Raw genomic sequence first — 10128 nt, forward strand, 5'->3', positions numbered from 1 at the left:
TTCATTTGGAAGTTAAATATTGTGCTTTGATTCTTCAGTTCACCCTGAACTCTATCTAACTGTAACAAAATCGAAAGTTGTTCCATTTTCTTTCTTATTTCTAACATACCAAGGATATTATTATACTTCTTGTCATCTAAAGTAGTGATGTCCTGTAGAAATTTTTAAAAAGCCACGTGTGTAATTTTGTATTTTCTAGTAGTCCCATTTGGAAGTTTTAAAAGGTAGAGTTAATGACAACATTTTATTTAACTCAAAATACCTAAAATATTATCATTTTATGTGTAACCAATATTTTTAAAAACAAATATTGTACACTCTTTTTTCACATGAAGTCTCAGAAATCCAGTGTGACCAGGTGTGATGGTGCCTGTAATCCCAGCACTCCAGGAGGCTGAGGCAGGATGATCACCATGATTTCAAGGCCAGCCTGAGCTACCTAGTGAGTTCAAGGCCAGCCTGCACTACATAGCAAGACCCTGTTTCAAAAAAAAAAGGAAATCCAATGTGTACTACACAGTGAATGTGTCTCTTTTTCAGCCACATTTCAGTTCATCAGTAGCCATAGCTACATAGAACAGTGAAGGAATTTTTATTAGTTTTCTTTTACTTATTATTTAAAAATAGAAAAGTTGTAGTTTTCAGTTACACTAATTCCCTTCCAAATCTGTATTTTAGAACTATCTAAGATGAATTTTTTTCAGTACTGGGAATTAAACCCAGGGGTACTCTACCACAGAACTATACCCCAAACCCTTTTTATTTTTTCTTTTGAGACAAGGTCTTGCTAAGTTGCTCAGGTTGCCCTTGAACTTGTACCCCTTCTTCCTCAGCCTCCCAAGTAGATGGGATAGCAGCCATGCACTGCTACACCTGGCTAATGTGATTAACTTTGGGGTTTTCTGTTTATTTGTTTTACCAAGGATCGAACTCAGGACCTTGCATTTGCCAGGTAGGCACTGTGCCACTGAGTTACATCCCGGCCCTAAAGGGATTTTTTTTTTAAGGATAAAACTACAAAAGAATGGGAGATAAAATTTTATAAACTGAAAAGCTGATGGAAGAGGAACAACAGACTCAGAGTACCAGGAAAAAACTTTTAGCAAAGCCAACCACACAGGAAGTACATGGTCTTCACAGCCATGGGAGGCCGCAGAGCCCAGAGGCACCAAAATAGTGACACACACGTGACTGGCCCAGGGTGACCGAGTTGCCTCTGTATGAAATCCCCATCATCATGGGCTCCCCAAGCATGCAGGCCTCTAACATGTGACTATCCACTGATGCCTCCAGGGAAAGGGGCCGAGCCTGGAAAAAGGACCTATAGGTTTACACATGTGTGGGCCCCAGGAAAATGGTCCGGCCAGACCAGCCCACAGCAGCACACGCTGGGACAAGGCCCACCTCGTACACAGAGATCTCAGACACTCTCCAGAGCTCTGTCCTGAAGATCAACAAACAAGGAAGGCTGTCGGTCTATTCAGGCAGCTACAGCAAAATACCGCAAACTGAGTCCCTTATCAACCATGGGAATCACTTCTTACAGTTCTGAAGGCTGCAGAGACCAAGATCAAGGTGGACTCAGTGTCTGGTGACAGCCCACTGTCTGGCTACAGTCTGCTGTGTCCCCACCCTATGGAAGAGCTGAGAGTCCCCTCAGGCACTGATCTCACACAGTCTCAGTCCCCTTGGCCTAATCACTTTGCAAAGGCCTCGCATCACCTTGGGGCTAAGGATCTCAACAGGTGAATTTCAGAGGAACAGAAATATTCAGGCCAGAGGTAACAGGATTATAGAAGACTTAAGCAGACATCAAGTTTCCCGTGTGAAAGAGAGAGAGAGAGAAAGGAAATTAAGACAATTCATAGAAAAAAGAAACCATTTGGTGCACGACTGTAATCGCAGCTACTTTGGAGATTGAATCAAGAGGCTCACAAGTCCAAGCTCAGCCTGGGCAACTTAGCAAGATCCTGTCTCAAAATAAAAAATAGAAAGGGCTGGGGGATGCGGCTCACTTGCCCTAGCATGGTAGAAGCCCTGGGTTAATTCCCTAGTACCAAAACAAAAACATCTATAATTGATATCCTTAGAGAGATAAGCAGAGATAGATGGAAAATAAAAATGAAAACTTCAGAAGAAAGTTTGGAAAATGTCTTACTTTTCTCAAAATACCCAACACACACAGTGAGAGGAGAAAAGGTTTATTTCAGCTCACAGTTTGTAAGGGTTTCAGACCATAGTCAGCTGGCTCCAAGGCAGGGCAGCTTGGCAGAGGGGCACCAAGGAGAAAAAAGCAGTTCATGGCAAAGCAGGGCAGGCAGAAGGCAGCAAGCAGCAGGCAAAAACAGTGCAAAAGCTGCAGCAGCAACAAACTGCTTCTCCTTTTATCCTTTCCAAGCTACGTGCCTTTTGGGTGGGCTTTCTTTAATCCCAGCATCACACACTTGATTGCAGCGTCACAACCTTAATCCCAGAATCACACAGCCTAGATCTAGCCACCTTAGAAAAATGCCGCCTATGACCATGTAAGGCTTTTCAGGGACATCTAGAATACAGCCCATAACAGGAAAAAAGTCAAGTTAAACAGAGAGAAAAGCAGAAAACCAACCCCCAGCACATACAGCTATCTGATCTTTGACAAAGGAGCCAAAAACGTACAGTGGCGGAAAGACGGCCTCTTTAATAAATGGTGCTGAGGTGAGAAACTGAAAATGGAAACAGGGACTGAAATTGCAGCTACTCAGGATGGATGTTGGGAAATGGGGAAAAAGTGTTCAAATGGGAAGGGGAATGAGGGAGAGGGAGGGAGAGAGGAGGGAAAAGACAAAAGTGAAAATAGAAGGGGAAATGGAAACAAAGCTTGTGTATATAGGGAGAGGAGGAGGCTTGGGCTGATGGGATAAAATACAATCAAATTTAACTTGTGGCGGCGCACGCCTGTCATCCCAGCACTCAGGAGGCTGAGGCAGGAGGATCGCTGTGAGTTCGAGACCAGCCTGGGCTGCATAGTGAGTTCCAGGTCAGTCTCAACTACATAGTGAGACCCTGTCTCAAAACAACAAAAAATTAATAATAATAATTATTATTATTATTATTAAAATTTTGCTTAAATAATAAACAAATAAATGGTGCTGGGAAGTTGGATATCCATATGCACAGGATTGATTATAGAACCACAAAGCTCACTGTATACTAAGCTAAAATCAAAATGGCCCAAAGAGCTCAATGTTAAAATAGCCTGGCGTGGTAGCACACACCTATAATCCCAGCACCCGGGAGGCCGAGTCAAGAGGATCACTATAAATTTGAGGGCAGGCTGGGCTTTATGGTGAGCTCAAAGGCACCCCCAGATACATAGTGAGGTCCTGTCTCAAAAAAAAATTTTTAAAACAATAAAAAAGTTAAAATAAACATACTTAATCTATTGGAAGACACAGGTCTTGAAGATACAGAAATAATACCAAGAATCAACAAATGGGATCACATCCAATTAAAAAGCTTCTGAACAGCAAAGGAAACAACAGTGAAGAGACAGCCTACAGAATGGGAAAAAATTTTGCCAGCTTCCACAGACAGGACTAATGTCAAGAATATTTAAAGAACTCAAAAAAAAAGAAAACTAGATCCACCCCCCATCAAAATAAATGACCCAACCAAAAAATAGGCCACTGGGCTGGGGATTTAGCTCAGTGGTTCCGCCGCCTGCCTCGCAAAAGTCCGGAGTTAGATCCCCAGTACCAAAAAAAAAAATTCTAATAATGGGGACTAGGGATTTAGCTCAGTGGTGCCACCACCTGCCTCGCAAGAGAAAGGTCCGGAGTTAGATCCCCGGTGCCAAAAAAAAAAAAAAAAAAAAAAAAAAAAAACTAATAATAACTAATGCTGGCAAAGATGTAGGGAAATAGGAACTCTACTAAATTACTGGTGAAATGTACTGGTACAACCACTATGGAAATCAGTGCGGAAATTCCTAAAAAAAAAATAGATAAATTCCATTTGACTCAGCTACCCACCTTCTAGGTATCTTCTCAAAAGAGTCCAAATCATCGTATAACAGGGATACATGCCACACAGTTTATAATACCTAGATCTTGGAAACAACATATGTGTCCATTAATATATGAATTAATAAGGAAAATGTGGTATTTATATATAGTGGAGTATTACAACACCATAAAAAAGACAAAACTTGAGGGTTTTGTAAGAAAATGGATGCAAGTTGAAAACATAATAAGTGAAATAAGTCAGACATATAAGCTCAAATAACAATTGTTTTCTCTTGTATGAGAAACAATATATATAGGTACAAATACATACACACATATAAAGAGCAAAATAGAAAAGAGATAGGCAGTAGAGAAAAATTCAAATACTTCTCCAAATTATAAATTCCTTTATTTTAAAAAATATTTCAATATATGCTAGTTTCATTTATACTACTGTACTAGTTGAGTAACTATTTTGAAGTTACAGTCAGTTACACACAGTCAGTTACACACAGTATAATTACTGTTATTCTCTTATCATTTGATTATGAAATTTTATTTTTTTTCTTAACAGAGGGAAGGTTGAAAACAGGAGAGAAAAAATGATCAATCCAGATTGTCTAATAATAAATAATAGGAAATCTACAGAGAGAAAATAAAGAGGAGAAAAGTATCAAAGCAATAATTCAAGAAAACTTCTAAGAAGAAAGGACATGAATTTAAAAGGATCTCCATATTCCCAGGACAGTGAATTTTAAACAATCCCTACCAACACATGACCATTAACTATCAGAACAACAGGGATAAAAAGAAAGAGCTTAAAAGTTTGGGGGAAGGGAATCCCACATATGGAGTCTGAAACCAAGAATCAAAGAACCTCTAAATAGCAATACCAGAAGCTAAAAGAGCAGAAAAGGGCAATGTCCTCAAATTCTGAGAAAAATTATTTACAACCCAGAGGACAGCTTAGCAGTGACTCAAGTGTGAGTGTGGAACAGACACTTTCAGAAATGAATGGCACGTGTGTAAATATCGAATAGTTTCTCTGGTGTGAGTAAACTGTAATAGTACATAAGGTCCTAATGAGATGACTGACATTGTGAAACGGGAAGAAAGGGGCTAAAGGTGTAGGGAAAGTGGGAAGGGTAGCAGAAAGATAATAAGGGAAAAGAAATATGAGAAAATGAAAAAATGGAAATAAAGTGTTTGTAAATGGGGAGGGGAGGAGGGGGTGAAGGGAGGGCAGGGACAAGGGGAAAAAATGAGAACCAAGACCACCTGTCATGTAAAGGTACAAGACCCCAATGATGAATGTAACTGTACTTTATACCTAAAATGTACCAATAAACTCAATAAAAGGAAAAAAAAAGAAATGGGTGGCTTCAAAAAACATACCTAGGTCTTACACAATCTTGCTCAGGAAGCCCATGAAATGAGCGAGTAAACAAAGAGGAAGACGCAGGCAATAAGCAAAAGGAATCCTCTGGGTGACACAGAATGGAAGCCCTAAAGAGGCAGCTATACAGCAGGCACAGAGGCCAGCGGGCCCCGGGCAGAATGTCCCCAAGCAAATAATGAAAATAATAGGAGACCTGGAATGTTCCAACACACTGAGAGATGAATTACTCGTAGGAATAGAAATCAAAGCAAACAATAAATATAGCAAACCATTATCACCAGAGAAAACAAAAACTGGTACCCCCCCAAAAAAAATTAGCGTGCAAGATTTAGCCATGAATAGTATGTATATGATACTACAAATATAAGCACTAAATAACTAAAAAGTATGATATAATTACCTTGAAACAACAGGGAAGAACAGTTTGTGAGTTGGGGGGGAATATATACAAAAAAATCAAGTCATAAAAAATGAGAAAAATATAAACAAGGTACATAGAAACATAAAGGTCAATACCAAAGCAACAACCACGACACACTAGCTGTAGGAAATGGGAAGTGTTTGCCTTCAGGGACTGGGAACTGGGGTTAAGTAAGATGGCTCTATTATCTCCCATGTGAAATAAATCACTCTTGGAACTTATCAGCTTTAATGTAACAATAAACATTTGTTATCTCGCGTAGTTTCCATGAGTCAGGAATTGGCAGCTGGTGGTTCTGCCTCTGTCCCTCCTGAAGTTATTGTCAAGATGTTGACGAGGTCTGTGACCTGCCCAAGGTTCCTCTCAGGATGACGGAGTAGAGGTCATGGGTCCCTAGTCTCACACACACATACACACACACACACACACACACACACACACACACACACACACGTCTCTACACACACACACGTTTCTTACCAAAAGGGGAGGCTTCAGGATGCCGACGCGCCTTCGTCACAGCCACTGCTTTCTCCTGAGGAGAACAGGTGGGAGAGGCCCTGGAATGGCGGATGCCCTTGAAGGAAGGTGAGTTCCCCGGGGAGCACCTCCCCCTAGTGGCCACAAGAGGAAGTCGCAGCCCCCAGCCAAGGAAGACACCAAGGATTTCAGGCCTACACCGAATTCCGCACATCCGGGACCCGTGGAAATGGCGTATCCTCCTGAAGGGCCCTCTGACGCAGAGCCTAAGTGGAATTCTCTCTCCCGCCTCCTCTGCGGCACCGGGCCCACCTTCTCGGGCCTGTTCTGTGGAGGCAGCTATTTCCTATTTGGCCTTTTTTGGAGCATCAGAATACTGACTCTAGAGTCCACTTGGTCCTGAGAGTTTTTTGAATGGGTAAAAATGTCCAGACCTCCCTTGGGACGCAGAAAGGACTATAGGCAATCTGTGTCGGGGTCCAGAACTCACGGCAGACCTGGTCTGACACCCACATGTCACTCACCGACTGTGTATCTCTGGATAAGTTTCTTGACCTCTTTTTACTTCTAGTCTTCATTTGTATAATAAGAACAATGGGTTGCTGTAAGATTAAAACCAGATAATCAGATCCAAGTTATCAGACTCTCCTTTCCCATGGTTGGAGGTTCCGGGCTTTTCCTAGTCCCTTCTCAGAATCTGCAGGCCTCCACAAGCTTCATCTATCCCTTAAGCAGCAGGAATGGGGGATTTTTTAAAGGCGGAGCCAGTCCCAGATAAAGTTCAGCTGCAGGGACCCCACCTGGGGGCCAAAGTCCTTGGACCCTAAAGTTGTCCCTGAGACTCACCAATTCACAAACATACCCTCTGGCTGCTGGTGCCTGGGCAGCTCTGTTTAACTCCTTCCCACCCAGGAGCCCACAGGCCCCAAGTGCCAGAGAATCCGGGAGACCCTGCCAGGACAGCAACAAAATACACTGCAGGCCAGGCCTGGTAAGCACACACCTGTGAGCCCAGCACTCAGGAGCCTGAGGCAAGAGGATCACTGCGAATTCAAGGCCAGCCTGGGTCACACAGTGAGGGCAAGGCCAGCCTCACCTACATAGCGACACCCCGTCTAAAAAACATATATAAATAAAAATTAAAAATAAAGCATCCGCGAGCTGCACCCCGCCCTCAAGGCATTCACAGCCCCGTGAGGAGACGCAGCTTCGTGAGGAGACGCAGCTTCGGCACCACATCCCTGGGCCGGTGGGATAGAGGGGAGGCGGCTGGCTGGGGACCTGAATGACACCTCCCTCATCCTGCCGCCCTGTCCCTCGTTTCTGCTCACTGCACAGGGAACTCGGCGGTAGGAAAGAAAGGCAGAGGTGCTCTGCTGCTGAACATAAACAACTTCACAGGACATCAACCTCAGACAAGGCCACTCTGTGGCTGGGCTGGACCTAGACAGAAACAAGCCCAACCCTCTCTGTCCTTTCTGACACCCGTGGACCGAGACTCCCTCGGTGCCTCTGGCCATGTGTTCCCCTTCACCGCAACAAGCAATAAACCCAGTATGCCGCACGACAGGTGGCTTCCTGGTGGTCCCTGGTTGTAACTCAAGTTGGTCAGTTGCCTTCAAGGTCTTTCTCCTGTATAATTTTAGGCCACACTTTCCTCCAGGTGGATTTCATTGTCCTTAGAGACACTGGCCCAGGATTTCTGAATTCACACCGCCCCAGGAAAAGATGCTGTCAGTTCCTTCCAGGATTTACCTCTTCAAGGGTTAAATCTGTATCTGAGACCATCTGGAAGCACAAGCGGCCAGCATTCGGGTCGTAGCTCAAGACTTTGGTCATAAGTTAAAACTAAAATTCTGGTTGAAGCCCAACTTGTCTGTCGGGCTGGTGTCATAACTCGAGGGTCCACTGTACTGTTTGGCAAACACGCGAGGATGAGCTTTTAGTGCTGTTCATGAGAGACCTCAGCAAAATCACCGTGGGTCCCCACGGCCTGTCTGTCGGAGCTACCTGTAGGCTTTGTTGTTGTTGTTGATGTTGTTTTACGGGGGATAAAACTCGGGACCTTATGCTTTCCAGGCAGGTGGCAGCACCACTCAGCTAAATCCCTGGCCCTTCGGCTTTTGTTCAGTAGGTAATAGAATGCGTAGCTCAAGACATCCTCCTTTTTAGCCATTTCTTTGTGTTACCCCAAATGAAGAAGAGACAGTAGGTGCCAGAGCCCTGCCTCTTAAGCAGTCCTGCAAGCTCACTCTGTGGACCTGCACGTTCCTGATCCATCTAGGAAAAAGGCTGTCCCTTTGGTTTGAAGTCCTAGGATAAGCCAAGCCAAGCGTCTGTGTGGTCTAGTGTGATTTAGTAGTGAGAGAGACTGAACAAATTTCACCACCAGCTGCAATTTATGCCCCGGAATGAATACAAAAAAGAATCTGCCTTCTAGTTGCTGGCTGCATAAACCGGAAATTCCCTGCAGCAGCTCAAGCTGCAGGCTGCAGGTGTGAGCATACACACCAGCCTCTCACTACCAAACCCCAACCCCCGCCCCAGCAATGGGGTGGTTCTGATGCCTAGCGATTGGTTTCCCACTGCGAAAGGGCTAAACACAATGCAGGTGAGAGCTAAGTGTTGTTTTAGAATTAGCATTTAATAGAGAACAAAAGTAAGCTTTTGACTCTTTCTCTAGGTGACCTGAAATTTCTGATCCTTTAAAATTAACAGAATCATCCAGGCGTGGTCTCGCACACCTGTAATCCCAGCACTCGGGAGGCTGAGGCAGGAGGATCCCTGTGAGTTCAAGACCAGCCTGGGCTACACAGCGAATTCCAGGTTAGTCTCAACTATGTAGTGAGACCCTGTCTCAAAAAAACTAAAATAAATAAATTAAATTAAATTAACAGAATCAAGTGTAGCCCATGAGAGGAGTGGGCCCCAGGAGGTGGAAGTGTGCCTAGAAATGTCACACACAAGATTTCTATCCTGGACCCTGTTGCCGGTGGGAGCTGTGAGAGTATTTGTTTGTTTGTTTGTTTTCATTTTTATGATTATTAGCCCACATTTGCTGTATGTAATGATCACATTCCTTGTGGAAAGCTGGTACATGAACATAACACTTCTTGATAGTTTTTTTGTTTTTTCTTTCAGTATCAGGGATCGAACTCAGGACCTTGCACTTGCCAGGCAGGCGCAGTGCCGCTGAGCTACAACCTCAGCACTTCTTGGTAATTTTTTAATCCTTTCCGCACCATCTTCCCTCCATCTCTTGTTCCCAAGGGAGTGCTTTGAGCAGGAAGGTGACAGGGACGGGCTGGGGTGTTAAATGTTAGAAACGTCACTCTGGTAGCTAACAGTGGTGGACGGGGCTCCGGCTTTCATCTATCTCCGCTCTTCCCGCATGTCTTTTTTTGTTATTTTTTTTAAGACTAAAATGCCAGCCAGGCATGGTGGTGCACACTCGTGATCCCAGCACTCTGGGAGACTGAAGCAGAAGGACACAGGTTGGAGCCCCGCCTGGGAGGCTTAGCAACTTAGCAAGATCCTGTCTCAAAGGATAAATAAATAAATTCTTCAGAAGGGCTGGAAATGTACCTCAGTGAAAAGCACTCTGGTTCGATCTCCAGTACCATACAAAAATTTGAAGAGGGTGGTGGCTTAGTGGTGTCGCCACCTGCCCCAAGTTTGATCCCCAGTACAAAAAAAAATTTTTTTTGCCGGGAGTGGTGGTGCATGCCTGTAATCCCAGCACTCGGGAGGCTGAGGCAGGAGGATCGCTGTGATTTCGAGACCAGCTGGGGCTACATAGTGAGTTCCAGGGCAGTCTCAACTACACAGTCAGACCCTCTCTA

This window comes from Fukomys damarensis, unplaced genomic scaffold (assembly GCF_012274545.1).
Source record: "Fukomys damarensis isolate Sample0158 unplaced genomic scaffold, DMR_v1.0_HiC HiC_scaffold_12, whole genome shotgun sequence".
NCBI classification, from domain to species: Eukaryota; Metazoa; Chordata; class Mammalia; order Rodentia; family Bathyergidae; genus Fukomys; species Fukomys damarensis.